Source organism: Sceloporus undulatus, unplaced genomic scaffold (assembly GCF_019175285.1).
Source record: "Sceloporus undulatus isolate JIND9_A2432 ecotype Alabama unplaced genomic scaffold, SceUnd_v1.1 scaffold_23, whole genome shotgun sequence".
Lineage (NCBI taxonomy): Eukaryota > Metazoa > Chordata > Lepidosauria > Squamata > Phrynosomatidae > Sceloporus > Sceloporus undulatus.
The window spans coordinates 174,393-192,321 of NW_024802945.1; the positions used below are offsets into that span (position 1 = coordinate 174,393).

Below are 17,929 nucleotides of genomic sequence, written 5' to 3' on the forward strand. Positions count from 1 at the left end.
CTCCTTCCTATGTAACCCTGAGGTTTGTCATTTTACCAGGTCTTTAGCCTTCTCTGCCAAAGCTTGCTGGTCCTCATGAAACTACAAATCCCAGGATTCTGTAAGATGGAGCCACAGGGGCTCAAGTGATATCACGTTGTATTATTCCTACAACAAAGATGCACCCCTAGTTTTTCAAACTACTAAACCACGCTGGCTCATGTTAGTCATAGACAATGAGACATACCTTTAATATTCAAGCATGGCTATGCCAGCCTTTAAATAACATGGCCTGCAGCCAGGAAAGTGTGTCACGCTTTTTCGCCGGGACCCAAGATTAATACGGGTGATACACTTGGCTCAAAATCGATTTCCGTTCCCAGAGTGTATTCCCGAGAGACAGTGTGGGGTAGTGGTTTGAGCACTTGACTAGGACTCTGGAGACCGGGGTTCGAATCCCAGCTTGGCCATGGAAACCAACTTAAGTAAGTGACCCGCTCTCAGCCTCAGAGGATGGCAATGCCAAAAACCCCTCTGAGGAAACCTGCCAAGAAAACCCCATAATAGGGTTGCTTTAGGGTTACCACAAATTGGAAACAACTTGAAAGCACACAGCAACATCAACAATGACAACAACAAACCACTGTGCTAAACCGATCAGTTCAGACAACTTTGGACAAGATAAGAAATTGAAACATGCACACACCAAAGCCTTTACCATACCTTAAAAAGGAAAAACAAGCAAACACAGACATATCATTTTAAACACAAACATACACACATTGGTTGTCCTTGGCAATAGTTCTGATGATCGACCCATCGATTGATAGATTCAATGAAGAAGAAATTGAATTACAAGAGGCAATGAGGACCTAAGTGTGTGTGTATATGTGTGTCTATTCCCAATCTATAAATTCAGCAATGGGTACTTGAAGGCACTGTTGTTGCTGTTGTTGTGTGCCTTCAGGTCATTTCCAACTTATGGTGACCTTAAGGCAAACCTGAGAGCCAGAATGGCATAGTGGTTTGACTGCTGGACTATAACTCTGGAGACCAGGGTTCAAATCCCTGCTCGGCCATAAAACCCACTGGCTGACCTTGGGCAAGACACACACTCTCAGCCTCAGGGGAAGGCCATGGCAAACTTCCTCTAAACAAACCTGGCCAAGAAAACCCCAGCATAAAGTTGCCTTAGGGTCGTTGTAAGTCGAAAACGACTTGAAGGTACACAACAACAAACGGCAGACCTGTTACAGTTGGCCCTCCACATTTGCAGCATTGACTTTTGCAGATTTGAATCTCTAGGTCCTCCAGCATGACTCTATTGTCAATGCCTCCCAAAAGTCACACTGGAGGACCTAGAAATTCCTAGAGAGAACACTTCTCTAGGTATCTGTAGGTCCACATTCATGGTCAATGTCTAGCAGATCTTGACTACAGAATTGCCCTGAAAGATCTAGAGATTCAGAGAACACTTCTCTAGGCGTTTGTAGGTGGTCCAGAGCAATTTCATGGTCACTCTATAGCAGATATTGACCACAGGATTGCCCTGGAGGACCTATAGGTTCCAAGAGAGAACACTTCTCTAGGCATTTTGTAGGTCCTCCAGTACAATTCCATGGTCAACCTCTTGCAGATCTTGACTGTAGTGTTGCTTAGGATGATCTAGATAGGTTCTGCCATTGCCATCCTCTGAGGCTGAGAGAGTGTGAGTTGCCCAAAAGCACCCATGACCAAGTCAGGATTTGAACCCAGGTCTCCCAGTGTCCCAATCCAATGCTCAAACCACTCCACCTTGGAATGCTACATCTGTGAAAACAGGCCCATCCGCACCTGCCTCCTCCAAACATGAGCTCCTCTTGCTAGTGTTGCCGCGGTCTCCTCCGCACATAGCAACAACACTGTTCCCGTAGCAACCAGGCTATAAAAAGGATGCTCAACTCGGGAATACAGAAAGGAAGAGAAATAGAAGTTGATCAGGGACTGTGGCTGGCTCTGGAGGATGAGCCGAGTTGCCTTTTTGGAGCCGAGCGGCTGGCTTTGGGGCGAATGGCAGCTGCTGGGTGGGAAGGAGAGCAGTTGGAAGAGCTTGGCTCTTGGTAGCCTTTTCATCAAGGCATTGGCATCGCTGGAGAAGTTGGCTCTATGGCATGCAACCTCCTTGGCCTCCTGCGCGATCTAGGGAGGCCTGTGAAGAGTGCCCTACAGGATGGTTGCTATCATGCATCTCAGGCCATATATACATATATATATGCACACCCACACCCACACCCACACACACCCCCCCACATATATATATATATACACAGAATCAAAGAACCAGAAGGGACCCAAAGAATCACCTAGTGCAGTGGCTGCCAAACTTTGGTCCTCCAGATGTTTTGGACCTCAGCTCCCAGGATCCCCAAACCATTGGCCAAGCTGTCTGTGGCTTCTGGGAGTGGAAGTCCAAAACACCCGGAGAAGCAAAGTTTGGAAACATTGATCTAGTGTAACCTCTTCCAGAGCAGGAATCCACAGCTCTTGCTTTCCCGATAGATGGCTATCCAACCTCAGTTTCAAGATCTCCAGCAAAGGAGAATCTACCATATTCTGAGATGGTTCATTCCATTATAAAATGCGTCTTACTATCAGGACGTTTTTCTGAATCTTTAATCATAATTGCTTTTTGAAAAACATCTGCCGCCGTTCTCTTTGTTCTTCCATTTAACCCTATTGATTTGATGTTAGACATAACCCTGACATATATTCTGATCAAGTATGGCACATGAATTATCTTGAAAGAGAGAGAGAGAATTAGATTAGATTAGATCAGACTAGACTAGATTTAACTAGATCAGATCAGACAGATATTCCTGATGCGGTCTCCAGCATGTTTTTAAACACCCCTCCAACCAGGACAGAGGAAGAAAGGGAACCGATCGTATCGTAAACTGAAGTGCCTTGCTTGTTTGTGGTCTGTTTTTAGACTGCCCTAGATCCTGGAGCAACAATCCTAGATCATAAATAATTTTGTTGTTGTTGTTGTTGTGTGCCTTCAAGTCCTTTCCAAATTATGGCGACACAAAGGCATTTTTTGCTGCAATTGTCTTTCTACACAATTGTTTCTGATATTACAACATTAAAACAAATGGTTCTGGCATTCATAAGATCATTTTTAAAGGGAGCAACAACAGCAACACAAAGGACTGGTTGGGCCAATAAAATGTCTGAAAGAACAGGGAAGCTTTTCCTTGGCACCAGAAGTCTGCAGAGACCGTGCCAGTCACACTTCTGTGGCACCAGAATTGGGGCAAAAAGCAAATGGGAAAACACAGAGTTTAGGGGAAAAAAGAAGCTAAAAAAACTGTAATTTTATTGGAACAATGTGTTAAAAACTAAACAAGGGCTAAAACCAGCTGTGAGGCTTATTCTGGCCTGTAAGCCACACTCTGAAAGTTAATAAGCAGAACTGGGCTTGGAAACTGCAATTCCCAAAATAATACAGAACTATAACAATTCCTCTGCGTCTTACACCATGTATGGAAACAAATAAACACAATATTAATATAGTTTACAGAGTGCACAAACAGAGGCTTGGTTGAAAAGGGATGTACAGTATGCCCAAAACAGATAAAAGTGTAAAAAGTTTCAAAAAAAGACCAAACGCGTTTCGACAATTGTCTTCATCAGTGGTCCAAAGAATTAAGCCACCTTGTCAGGTAGAGCATGTGGAAACCAGCTGTCCTTTTGGTAAGTGGAAGGTCAACTAAGACCTTGAGTCGTGCCTAAGGCTGGGGTGTGCATCCTTTGGGTATTATTGCTTTTATTGCTGTTATTGATGATGATGATGTCCAATATCCTATATCATAGTGTGCCATTTGTAAATTTGCTTTTTAAAATTATATAAATAGATATATAGATATAGATTGATTACAGAGACTAAACGCTACCATACAAAACCTGTTGTTTGTTGTGTGCCTTCAAGTCATTACCAACTTATGGCGACCCTAAAGCGTAACCATCCTGGGGTTTTCTTGGCAAGATTTGTTCAAAGGAGGTTTGCCAATGCACTTCCCTGAGGCTGAGACTGTGTGACTTACTCAAAGTCAGCCAGTGGGTTTCATGGCCAAGCTGGGAATCGAACCCTGGTCTCGAGTCGCAGTCCAACACTCAGAGCACTATGCCTCACTGTGTCATCTAACATACAAAAATTACAAGCAAACAACAACAACCACAATCCTAACATAGCCCAAAACGTTGACAAAAACCATCAAACACTTTGACTTCCACGTCCGCCATCATATTCCCCTATTACTAGACTTCCTTTAATTCATGCTACACAAAGATGCTACGATAGAAGCAAACTCAGGTCCAAAACACACTGCAGAAATAATCCGGTTTGAGACCAGTTTGACATCTGAGCCTGAGAGGAGGGCAATGGCAAACCCTCTCTGAAGAAGCTTGCCAAGAAGACCCCATGATAGGGTCACCATAAGTTGGAAATGACTTGAAGGCACACAACAACAACAACAACAACAACAACAACAACAACTTGGAATCCTCCAGCCACAGTCCAGAGAAAGCAATTTCCCCAAGCTCTGTGCAGAGTTTCCCATCTGAGAAACAGTCCCCTTGCAAGATCACAAGAAGTGAAAGAGATCTACCAACCTCAGGGTGGCTACTGGTGGTAAGAGTGGAGCACCAGGAGACTTGAACCCGCGTCATCTCACACTGTGGCTGCCAGAGGTTGTCCGGCGCATCAAGAGGACTTAGCGGGAGTTGAGAAAGTGCCTAGCACTGTCACCCTCCTAGAAGGGGAACACCAGGAACCCTTTTCTCCAACACAAACATTCCTGTAATTAACGTAATCGCCTCATTAACTCTATCTGGGCGAAACACCAATTAAAACATCTGGGAGGTTCATTCTACCAAAGGACAACAATGGGCCTCTGTTAACATTTCTTCCTCTTTCCGATTGAGGGTTTGCAGCTTTTTAATAGCTGCTTGAAGCTGATTTGGGTGACTAACGCACACACAGGCGCATAGGCGCACTTGTAGGCACAAATGGGCTGGAAATCCAGACGGTTGCGGCTAAGGCCCACCTGGAGAAAGGATCAGATCCTTGTCCCAATACTAATTAATTCCTAAACCAATTACTAAACTAATTAATTAACTAATTAATTGGCTATTTCCCCTCCTTGCTCACAAACACAAGACAGTGTACAACATAGGTCAAACCAGAAATATAGGTAAGCATCCGCCACGATATTGGAGATCCATTAAAAATAAATCAAATAAACAAGACTGACATTAATTAATTTTTTTAAAACATAGGGAATATAAAATCCAGTATCCTCCCATCTCCAATATCTGATCCTATGGGTCGAGTTGCTGGATGCATTGGATCCATCCAATTTTGTGCGCTGTGGTCTTTATGGTTTATTTTAACTCTTTCAACTGCTAGCTCCTTTGACCATTGCAATATGGGATAACAATACCAATATGCCATATAATTTTAATTCAAATCAGTTAGTATCTCTTTCTTTCTTTCTTTTAACAAGCAATGAGCAAACATTGAGAGATTTGACCTTTCGGAAGTCCTGCAAACTCCGCTGGCTGCAAAGATGTGCCAAGGCCTTCCTCCCAGGGCCAAACCGGATGGCTTGAAAATGTTTAATATATGTGAATTTCACACCTTGATTTTGCCATTTTATATAAATATATCATTTTAGTCTGTCATTGTATATAGTTGGACTTTAGCATCCATGGATTTTGGAATTTACGAGGGTCCTGGATCCAAACCCCAGTGGATACCAAGGGCCCACTGTACTGTACTTTTAATGGTAGTATAAAATAGGGGATTGGAGCAAGTGTTGCTCATCATTCAACCAGATAGTAAGCAACGCTTGCTGGAATTCCCTCCTCTGAACAATCATTAAAGGTTTAGGAGCCTTCTTTAGTGTTCACTTTGGCAACCCTAAGAATAGCCTTGCATTCCATTCAAAACCAGACATACAGTTATCTGTCAGGTTGAGGCTTCTTTATCCAAAACGCCTGGAACCAGAAGTGTCTTGGATTTTGGAATATTTGCATATACTTCATGAGATATATTGGAGATCGGATTCAAGTCTAAACACAGAATTCATTTGTGTTTAATATATACCTTGTAAACATGACCCTTTATACTTAACATTTCAAAATAATGTTGTGCAGGAAACAAACTTTGTGTGCACTGAACTATCAGAAAGCAAAGGCGTCACTATCTCAGCCACCGATGAGAAGAGTTTGGGGTTTTGGAATACTTGGATTTCAGAAATCCTGGATAAGGGAGATTCAACCTGCTTTTATGTCACCAACTGGATTGCAGCCTGGTTCTCCGAGGACCAAAGGTATCTGTAAACACAGATGTCTCACATTCACACTTTAAAGCTTTTAATCTACATTACAGGATTTTGTTGAGAGGGGTAAAGTCTGCAAGCAGCCGAGCAAATTTCCCCCAGCTTTTATTAACTGCCATTAAAAAAAAAAACGCCTAATGAATGATTTAGCACTAAGAAAACCTGTCTTCTTGCTCCCCGCCGAAGCCTCAAAGAGACATCTTCACTGAGGTTTCGCACCCCCCGCATTTATTTAATTTTAATGATTGATCAATTAAAAGCCAGACAGTTAATCTATAAAAAGAATGGGTTGACAGCCTTAGTTAACTTGTTTTACATGTTGTTCTGGGCCCAAGGCTACACAACTACATTTCATGGCATCAGCTTTCTTGCTTAGACAGACACCTACCTCAAGGAATAATAGGAGTCTTTAATGTACCACAGCTAGCCACAACTCAGGATATTTTGCTCCTCCAAATGGAAATTAACTCTTACATCCCTGGCACTGACTTGCAAGGTTAGGCCTTGCCTTTTTCTGGTTTTACCTCCAAGAGACATTGCATAGACTCCGACAGGCTCTTGCTCTTTAATCTGATCACCTAACAGACCAGTAACAATGGTCTCCTTTAGAGATTGTTTGAAATCATCAAAAGAGCTCTGTTGGATCCCACCAAAGCCTGACAGCTCTTGTCGTGGATAAAAAGATGCCTCTAAAGAAGTTTGCAAGCAGGACATGAATGTAAAAGCTCCCTCCCAACTCAGTTCCCCAATAACTGCATTCAGAAGAATATTGGTCCTGATGGGGGAAAGATTATTGAGCCACTGGAGCAATCGTTACTACAGTATTCTCTATGAATATGTGCAAAGTGATGATCCTCAGAAGATGGAGTAGCGAATTCCACAATCCGATGACTCTTTCTCTTAACTAACCTTGAGTGAGTGAACAAGAATACAATGCAGATACAATTTTGTTGATACATGCCTTCGAGTCGTTTCCAACTTATGACCAACTGGGGCAAAAAGACTGAAGATGCTAACTCCGCACCTTTCCTGCATCACGTTTTGGGAGACGTTGCAAGCTGACATGCCTGGGACCTCTATTTACTCAAGCAGCCCAGAAGACAAAGCTCTGGATTAGGGATAAGAAAGCATTATCAAGCATTGCAGTATTGTCCGACGGAAAGAGAAAGGATTATACACACAGTTCGGTTTAATTTCAAACGACGGAGCGCCCGGGCGGGTGGGATTAATGCCCATTTGACTCACCAACCAAAGGGGGGGAGGCAAAGAAGAGAGGGAGGAATTAGTCAAAATTAAATGGCTCTTTTCCTCATTAATTTGCAGGCTGGCTTCCAAAGTGGATTGGGAATTAGCAAGGGCTCATTAAAGAGGCGTGGAGTTTAATACCCTCCGACAGACACAGCAGGACGCTCCGCACTGGAGAAATGGACAGCTTTGCAAGGCTTGGGCCAGAGGTGAAAGTGTTTTGCTTTCTCATCCCGGGTGATTGTTGCAAATGACCACAGAGGAGTCTCTGGGAATCTCCTTGCGCAACGGAAGACCACAGTGCGGAACCACCCACAATCGATGCTGACAATATCTTCCAAACCATTGCTTTTCCTGTAGGGTTCCCAAATCTCAAGTCCTGGCCTGGATGCTATACTCCAGTCCTCAGGGCAAAGGGTGGAATCAGAGGGCAAGGGTGCCAGCTTGAAAAGTGTCGGTCACTCTCGACATTTTCTCATGGGTTAGCCTTGGTGTCTTTTATCTGAGAGCCATACTCTGTGCCATTGCAGGTGATGCTTGACGCTTGATGGCATTACCAAAGATGCCCCTTATAACATCCTCCGTATATCATCACCAGACCCTGGCTCCTTTAACACTGCAAGGGATCGTTCCTAGGTTTCAGGATTTGAACCTGAAATATCAGGACCTGGGATAGGCCTGAACTGGCAACCCTGCATTTTCTGTCAATCTGTGATGCAAAATATAGCACTGATATTTCCACTCTCGAACGCATGCCCTTGCAGACAATGTATCCGCCTGGTTATATAGATATTGCCCCCGTTATAGGGTTGCCAACACAGAATTATCCTAGGAAATTGCAGGGCCCAAACTTGAGACCTAGTGATGGCCTTTTGTGATGGTACAGGAGATGGGGCCTTATACTGTCCCAAGGGGCAGCCCCTGGCAATGCCCTGAAGCAGGATACGTTAAGCCTCAGTCACATAAAGGAAGCCAACTTTGTAGCAACTTGGGGTGCATCGGCACTGGAGAAATAATGCAGTCTGACACCACTTTAAGTGCTGTAGCTCCATCCTTTGGAGTACTGGGATTTGTGGTCTGGTGAGGCACCACCACTAAACACCTTGCGGAACTACAAATCCCAGGGTTCCGTAGGATGGAGCTACAGCACCTAAAGTGGTGTCCAGCTGCATTCTTTCTACAGTGTAGTTGCCCCCTTGGTATCCATTTTAAATTGAATTTTCAAGTATTAATCCAGATTACTGAGGAACAGGAGGCAGAAGGTGGTGCCATTGTGTTGATCTCCTGTTTCTGGGATCTCAGTAGACTCCACTTGGCTGCAGTTGAGGCAAGAGAATGCTGGGCAAGATGGATCTTTGGTTTGATCCAACACAGCGCTTCTTATTTTTTTGGGGAGGGAGATTTGTCCATAGCTGCTCGAGTCTTCAGTTTTCTGCCCCATTTCTCATGTCTGGTCAAGCTCTTCAGGACACTTGGGAAGGCTGCACAACAACCATTTTACATTTTTTAAAAAATGATGTACGGATGAAGAAATGGGGGAAACTAGCCCGAAGCAACATGCTATAACATTAAATGCATCTGAATCTGCACTAGCTATCAATCTAGGTGAGTCCAGAGAGAAATAGCCGGTGACACATGATGTGTCTATAATGGCTACTAGCAGCCCTATGGAAGCCAGATGTAGGGGCTTCCGGAATTAAGTTTATGGCTCTTTTCTACTACTCTTCTTCTGCTCTGATCACCTGAAAACATCAAGTGTCATTATTTTTTCCTTTTTATCTAATTACCAGCTCTGCGGAGTAGTTGCTCCCTTCCCTTAGACACGACCTCTGTGCCAATCCGCTGCACTCTGCCAGTAAAAATACCCAATGTTCTTCCAGATGCGTCATAAACACATCTACTGCATACAAAAAAGAAGTGGAATTAGGAGCCAGAGAAGAGTTGCTGGTTTCAACGCCACTTCTCCAGGATTGCCAGAAAGTGCAGGTTTAGTCTAGGCTGTGTGTACATGTGTGTGTGTGTGTGTGTGTGTGTGTGTGTGTAAAACCTCAAGACATCAGCCAATTTACAACAACCCCATGAATCTCATCAGGTTTTCTTATGCAAGGAATACTCAGAGTTGGTTTTGCCAGTTCCACTTTAACTGCCTTGGCCTTGGGTTGGCAAAAACTGGTCTGAATGCAAAAGACGAATGGTTGAGAAGAGTATAGTCACAATACCTTATGAGTATTGGTGCACCGGGCTTATTCAGTTCCAACTTTAATATAAGATGCATCTGCACTGCAAAAATAATCCAGTTTAACATCACTTTAACTGCCCTGACTCAGGGCTAGGAAATCCTGGGAATTGTACAGTGGGTCCTTGTTATCCGTTGGGGTTTGGTTCAAGGATCCCCATGGATAACAAAATTTGTGGATGCTCAAGTCCCATTAAATACAGCGGCACAGTAAAATAGTGCTACTTATATAAAATGGAAAATCAGGGTTTGCTATTTGGAATGTAGACTTTGGGGGAATATTTTCAAGCCATGGATGCTCAAATCCTTGGATAAAAATATCTGTGGCTAAGGAGGGCCGACTATCGCACCAGAGGCTCTGATAGAGAAGGCTCAGTAATGTCTCCCCAAACTTCAGTTCCTAGGATTCCTCAGCATTGAGCAGAGGCAGTTAAAGCGGTTTGAGACTGGGTTCTTTTCACAGTGTGTTTTGGACCTCCGGTATCACTCCTGGGAGAGAAACAGGAGAAGGTTGCAAAGGAATCATTAAGAAAGCAAGAAGCAGCTAGACTCAGGAGGAGCAGATTAAGGGAGGCCAGCGTTTATAGTCTGGGGAATAGACAAGAGCCAGAGCGGCCTTGGGGTGATGGCACAAAATACAGCAGGGATGGAAGATGGATAGAGCCTCACTTCTTCCTTTCTTCTTCTTCTTCTTTTTCCCTTCCCCTTTTCGGCCTCAGGAGAGAAAGGCGTGAAATACATTGCTTTCACGCCTCCTCCGAGGCGATTCTCGCACATATTCATCTGCTGCTCAGTAGCAGATTGGGACTTGTTACGAGGACATGCGGTGTATCAAATTTGGATTTTGTTGGCACAAAATTATCTGCACAGCAGGGGCCTTGTTCTGCATTTCGGCACATGCATGCAACGCAAGGCCCTCTCTATCTGTCTATCTGCTCCTTCCCTGAAACAGTTCAAGGAGCCTTCCCTTTGCAGGAGAGTTCATGCTACGCACAAGGTGCTTTGATAGCCTTTTATCTGCACAGGTGCCCAACATATTTCAGGGTCAGAACTTAAGAAAGGCCCTTTTTTGGATGACAGCTCCCATAATCCCAAGCAGTTTGACCACTTGGGAGTTGGAGTCCAAACAAGAGAACCAACATGGTGGTGTGAGCATTGGACTAGGACACTGAGAGACCAGGGTTCGAATCCTCACTCAGCCATGGAAACCCACTGGCTGACCTTGGGCAAGTCACACTCTCTCAGCCCCAGAGGGAGGCAAGAGTAAACCCTTTCTGAACAAATTCTGCTATGTAAACCCTGTGATAGGCTTGCCTTAGGGTCGCCATAAGTCAGAAATGACTTGGAGGCACACAACATAACAGTCATTGCAAAGTCCAGATGAAGGGATTTTCCAAAGCTCTGCCCAAGTTACAGAGTTAAATTCATTGACTCTTCCATGCCAGCATTTTGTGAAGATGCCAGCCACAGCTGCTTGTGAATGTCAGGAATAAACTCTCCTAGAACATGGCCTCATGGCCCGAAACGCCTGCAAAAGACCAATGCTGGATCCCTCGCCACTTTGGTCCAATCCCGCAAGAAACAGCTCTAATTCCAATTCTAGATCTATCTGCCTATCATCTATCTATCTATCTATCTATCTATCTATCTATCTATCTATCCATCCATCTTCCTGATTCTATCCATTTATTTATCTATTTAATTTAAACCCATCTTTCCTCCTAGGCTATCTGTTGTTGTTGTTGTTGTTGTTGTTGTTGTGTGCCTTCAAACTATTTCTGACTGACGGTAACCCTACGGCCAATCTATCATGGGGTTCTCTTGGCATGTTTTTCAGAGGAGGTTTGCCATTGCCATCCCCTGAGGCTGAGAGAGTGTGACTTGCCCAGTGGGTTTCCATGGCCGAGCTGGGATTCGAACCCTGGTCTCCACAGTTCTACGCTCAAACTACTACTCTCCTGGGCTATCTAGATACAAAAGAGACTTCCAAACCAAACTATGCCCCAGCACAGTTCAGCAAAATGGTCGGCTATCAATGAAATAAAAACAAACTCAAAGATCAATAGAAGCAGTGGTCCAGTCTAAAAATGAAACACCATTAACACTTTTAAGGATGCGGAACAACAGCATTTGGTGTGGATTCACACACATGTTCTTTCCTTATGAAGGGATGGCTCTGTGAACAAGAATGGTGGGAAGATGACTCCCACTCACAAGCCCTGTCTGTTGCAGTATTTCCATCCACAGATATACAGAACTGGGGGAAATTCCCATTTGTTTTACTACAGAGTCCATAATCCCCCAGGCATCATCATGATCATCAACAACAACAACAACAACAACCCAGGAACTTCTCCTAGCTCCGCACCTATATTGCAAAAGATTCGGAGGATGCTCTGTACAGGATCTGACCATGACCAATATACAAGTCCTAGGCTAAATGTCTCACAAAACTACAAACCTCAGGATTCCATAGCATTGAACCATGGCAACTAAAGTGGTTTCCAAGTGGAACATTTCCACAGTGCAGATGCAGCTGTATGCGAAAGGTGCTCTATTTTTGGCACCTGCAGCTCACTAAGGTGGCAGTGCCTTTCCCCCCAGAAATCATCTCGAATGCCAGCATGATCTGAAATGATGCAGAAACCCAACCAGAGAGCTTGAAGAAGCCCCTATTTCTTCCACGTCCGGGGTATAGATTTCCTAGTCCTGTTCCTATATTTCCACCTCCTTGTCCCCCGGAGGGAAATTTGCTTTTCTCGCAACTTCAGAATAAATGTGTCACCGATGGTAGCAAAACCCATCTTTCCAATGGCAGCTTGACACCTGTCATGTTTCCAAGAAAGATGTGCCACCCAAATGGGAAGGAGCTAGAATCGGAGGTCATCCCCTGAATCATCATCTTATTTCTCTCTTTCTCATTCCAATATAATATATATTTTATCACACACAGACAGGCAGAAATGTCTTGAGGATTTTGACCATGGTCCCCTTGGCTTTCTCCAAAGGCCCTCAGGCACAACGATGCCAGCTCAGAATATGGATTTTAGCTGGTAAAAATGCAAGTAGCAATGTAGGTGCCTAGGCACCCAATGGAGACTAGGCTAAAGCGCATGTCTTTTTTCCTTCCTTTTGACAAAACACCTCTTATGTCTTCCAAAACAGTGTAATGGGCATAAATTCAACAGGTGCAGATTTGTTATTGTTGTTGTTGCCACTGGAATTGGCAAAAACTGGGGAATTCCTGGTTTATCTGTAGCTCACATTGGAACAGCAGACTAGCAGATATGTTTAGGATGTGAAATGCAATCTAGCCCTTTGCACTCCAATGCTTGCACTAAGGAAATGACTGGCCTTCGAGGCAGCATCACCTTCTTCGCGGAAATAATTTTATTTACATCCTGATCTTCCTGGTGTGCCAATACTCATAAATTATTGGGACAGAGATGATTATATTCTTCTCAACCATTCATCTTTTGCTTTCAGACCCAAGGCCCACTCTTGGATGTGTTGGATCACAACACCCATAATCCCCTGCCAGCTATAACCAGCATCCCATAACCAACGCAGAAAATCTTTCTGATGCCGTCCAGATGTGTTTCACTCCAGTGCTCCATTTTTGGAGTTGTAATCCAACACATCTGGAAGGCCATGGGTTCAAACAGGCTGGCCTACACACAGAGCAAAAGGCAAGGGCCCAAATGGGACAGAGAAGTCCCTGCCTCCATTATACAGATGGGAAAATAGAACCAAGGTGGCTTTCTTTCAGAGCATTGGCGTTGCTAAGCTTTCAATACCAAGGGCCCTTTCATAATGCACAGTTATAGCACTATGACTCCACTTTAACTGCCATGGTTGCGTCCTATGAAATCCTGGGCTCTGTAGTTCTGTGTGACACTAACACTCTTTGGCAGAAAATTCTAAATGCCTCTCCCTAAACTACAAATCCCAGGTTACCATAGGATGGAGCCATGGCAGTTTAGGGTGGCATTGTAGTGCTATAACAGTGTCGTGTGAAAGGGCCTCTGTGACCCTCAGTCCCAACATCATGGCCGCACTTTGGATGGAGAGTGTCCAAAAAGGCAATTCGAAGCAACAGGAGAAATAAAATTCCCTTTACAAAAAAATTCCGTATTGATTATTTAACGTAATTCAAACGTACTTTTCAGACAATCGTACGTCCGGTTTCTCCCAGGTCTTCCCCTTGTAGTGTGTTCTGCATGAGAATGATCACCATCATCATGATGCACAGCCTGCCTTCTTCTCAAGATTAGGACTCCGTGCAGTTTGCACATTAAAATGGCCACAATATAGTTAAAACCATGCAAAAATGCACAAGAGATCTGGGGATTGGGGCTCTGTACAAGCTAGGCCATGTGCTGAGGCATAACATGTACCCAATACCAAGCACAGGGGCATATCTTGCCCCAAAGATGCCCCTTGGTACGCTGACCCCAAATTCGGAAGAGGGTGAGATGTTGGTGGTGGAAACCATGAATAAAGAGAAGGCAAAACTATGTTTCGATGGTGTCCAGTTGCGCATCACTCTGTTACTACTTCAGGCTGGCAAGCACCATTGCACACAACCTTTGGAAAGGTTTTTTTTTCCTCTTAAACTAATTAAATTATATTGATTTTAAAAATTAAATTAATTAAAGGAAGCAAAGGAGGAACACGTCTTCCACCCTACGCTCCTAAAATGCAAAATTCTGGGCATACAGACATCTTGCGGAGAGCCCTGTTTGGTGTGCCTTGTAGTCAAGCAGAAGCATCAGAATTGCAGGAGGAAGCACACATCCAGGGATATATATATTGATGCCTTTCTTTTTCTCTCCATTCTCACATTGGGATCCGGCACATGAAATGGTAAGGCAGCCAAATCCTTTTCAGCCCCCTGATGCTATCCAATTGCTCCCCCCTCCTTTGAAAGCCTCAAATTCAGATCCCACCAAGTGCAGGAGCACCCTCAAAATGTGCAACTTTGAGCAATAGGAAAATCCTAGCTGGGCTTCACTCAATCTCATCATCATCATCATTATCATCATCAATCATCAATATCATCATTTTACAGTACTCATGTCTTTTTGCAGTTGCTAAGGGGTTGATCCTGCCTCTCCACATTCCCTGACCACAACAGACAGCCCTGCTTTAAATGGACAAAGGGGTCTTTAAAATGCCACCATCCCCTGACAGAGCTTTCCTGCTCTTTCCATAGGATGCCCACCTGGCATGATAGTAGGGGCAAAAAGGGGATTCTCTCTCCCCTTCTCCCTCCACTATCACCCCCTTTGGTGCCAAGATCGTCTTGCCTCTTGAGGCAACGTGTCTTTCCAGGCGTTGCTCCGCTGGAGTGATCCCTGGATTGGCACCGGTTGTGGATTTGGATCAGGATGCTGGCACAGAGATGGCAGCAAGCTCTTGGGGGGTGGAGGGGTTTGGAATAGGATCGGGGCAAAGAGAAGAAAGGAGACCCCCCCCACACACACACCCAACCCCAAATGCAAGCTGGCACAGCTATACCCCAAGGAAGAGGCATTGGCACAGGTTGGGCATGGTTGGATCTTGATTCGAAGCAAGAATAGGAAAGAAGGAACCTTTGGGGGGGATATAAAGAAGGGTCAGCCCAGTCTCTCCATCCCATGCACATACCTTCTTCCACTGGCTGTGAAACCCCTTCAGTGCCCCCACAGTGGCAGTGATGCCAACCGGTCTCACTTCCTCGCCATGGTGCCCAACCAGGAGCGCTTCCCTTTCTGGTCGGCGGATGGAGGGAGACCACTCCAGGAGAGGGATGCCTGGTCCAAAGGGAAAGGGCTTGGCTTGGGGAAGGGGGGTCAAGCCTCCAGGAGAGCTTGGTCTGAAGGGGAAGAAGCCCCCCTACCAGCCCCAGAGAGAGAGAGATAGAAAGAGATTCTGCCTGCTTTCTTTCCAGCCTGAAGAGAGAGTGCGCCTCTGGTGTGAAAAGAAGAGAGGAGAGAGGAGAGGAAAGGAGGAGCATTGCTGGTAGAAGAGGAGGAGGCTGGGGGCAGAGAGGAAGGGAACTCTGGGGACCCACAGAAAACAGCTGGCAGAGGGGCAGGGGGGGCAAGGATGCCAGCCAGCAAGCTGGCACCATTACAGCCAGCAAGAAGCTTCCCATCTGGGGCAGCTCAAAGACAGGGTTCTCCCTTAGAAGATCACCAGAGATCCTCCTTTTCCAGGACATGTCCTCCATGTCATCCTCCTGGCCAGGAGGCATCTCCAAAACGTCCTCCATTTGGAGCAGGACTAAGAAGCCTGAGTTGATGGTGCAAAACAGACTGCAGAAACTATCCAGTCTGAAGCTGCTTTAACTGCCCTGGCTCCATGCTAGGGGATCCTGGGAATTGTTTTGTGAGCCATTCAGGCTTCTCTGTTAGAGATCTCTGGTGCCACAACAAACTACAAATCTCAGGATTCCCTAGCACTGAGCGCAGGGCAGTTAAAGCGGTCTCAAACTGGATCATTTCTGTGCGTGCACCTTAGTTTTTAGTAACATCTTGGCTAAATGCACTCTTGGACTATCATTACCATGATTTGTTCTTGTAATGTCCCCCCCCCCCCTGTATGATTTCTATTTAAACACCTTTCCCGGACAAAGAAGCCAGTGGAGCTTTGAAAGCTTGCGACATGTATTTTACGCATTTTGGTTTGCCCCATAAAGGATTTGGGGTGTTATTGGACTTGTGCTCCATGGCCAACACAGCTACCCCTGGGTAGGTTTTCTGGGGTCATTTATGTGCTATTTCCAAAATCGTGCATGGATAGACTGGCACAAGGGAACACCTCCCCATTGCAATGTAGGGTTGGAGTTGGGGTTCAGTGTGTGCACATAAGGGACCTGTTCTTCTTGTAGAATCAGGGCTGATCCAGGGTTGGCCACCACCACAACCCACAACCTTGCTCAACTCTTTCTTTACAAGTCACCCAGGAACTCTGGCTGATCTGCCTTCTCCCAGTGGAGACTGAGCAAGGCATTTCAGCACAGCTATCAATGGACAGCTCCCCTGTTCAGGACAGCCTAGGAATGATGTGTGTGCTATGCGCATTCCCAACCAATGTCCATCCAGCTTGTTTAAAAACCTCCAAAGGAGACTCCACCACACTTCAAGACAGCATCTTCCATTGTCAAACAGCTCTTAGTGAAAGGAAGTGCTTCCTAATGTTGAGCTGGAATCTCTTTTCTCAAGTTTGAATCCACTGCTCCGTGTCCTAGTCTCTGGAGCAGCAGAAAACAAGCTTGCTCCATCCTCAATATGACACCCCTTCAAATATTTAAACATGGCTAACACGCCACCTCTTAATCTTCTCTTCTCCAGGCTAAACAGATCCATTTCCCTCAGCTATGCCATATTGGGCATAGCTTCCAGACTTTTTGACCTGCTTACCTCTACAGAGGACAGCATAGCAGGGGAGTATACAAAAGGATAGTCCAGAGTCCAGTCCAAGGGTCACACAATGCCAGTCAGTCAGTCCTAGCAAAGGGCAGAGGCAAGACCGTAGTCGCAAGGCAAGTCCAGAGGTCAGATAACCAGAGTCATGAATCCAAGAGCAAGGAACAACAAGGCTGCAAGACTGTCATCTGCAAAGAATCTCTGCAGCTGGAGGTCCTTTAAAAGGCCTCAGCTTCTCTCAGCTGAAACCTATTAGCTCTCCTTTTGGCTTGTCTCAAAGACTCCTTGACCTGTCTTGGCTCCACAGGTCCTAGCACCTGCAACCTAGAGTTTGTTCCTCCCTCTGCAGCTTCCTGGGCCTCCTCTGGGACTGTAGATCCAGGCAGCCTCAGATCTGCCCCTGTCTCAGCCTCCTCCATGTCTTCAGAGTCAGAGTCCTCTGACTGTGCCTCTAAGTCAGAGAGAGCTGGGCACATCTATGTTGGAGAAGACTGAGATGTGATAACCATCTTAAAATGTCTGAAGGGATGTCCTGTAGAAGATGGAGTGAACCTGTTTTCTGCTGCTCTATAGACTAGCACATGAACCAATGGGTTCAAACTACAAGAGATTCCACCTAACCATTAGAAAGAATTTCTGTACTGTAAGGGTAGATCGACTGCGCAATGGAGGGTTGT

At 45.2% G+C, this 17,929-nt stretch overlaps 1 protein-coding gene across 4 annotated transcripts in view; it reads right to left on the reverse strand.

The window, feature by feature from the left end:
• Positions 1-15,802, reverse strand: part of LOC121917522 (sodium/calcium exchanger 2-like) — a 71,512-nt gene extending 55,710 nt beyond the window's left edge. For all 4 annotated transcript variants that reach the window (XM_042443564.1, XM_042443562.1, XM_042443563.1 and 1 more), the window contains exon 1: positions 15,490-15,802. The gene's annotated coding sequence lies outside the window, so the exon portion shown is untranslated. The remainder of the gene's footprint in view (positions 1-15,489) is intronic.
• Between the last annotated feature and the right edge of the window lie 2,127 nt (positions 15,803-17,929).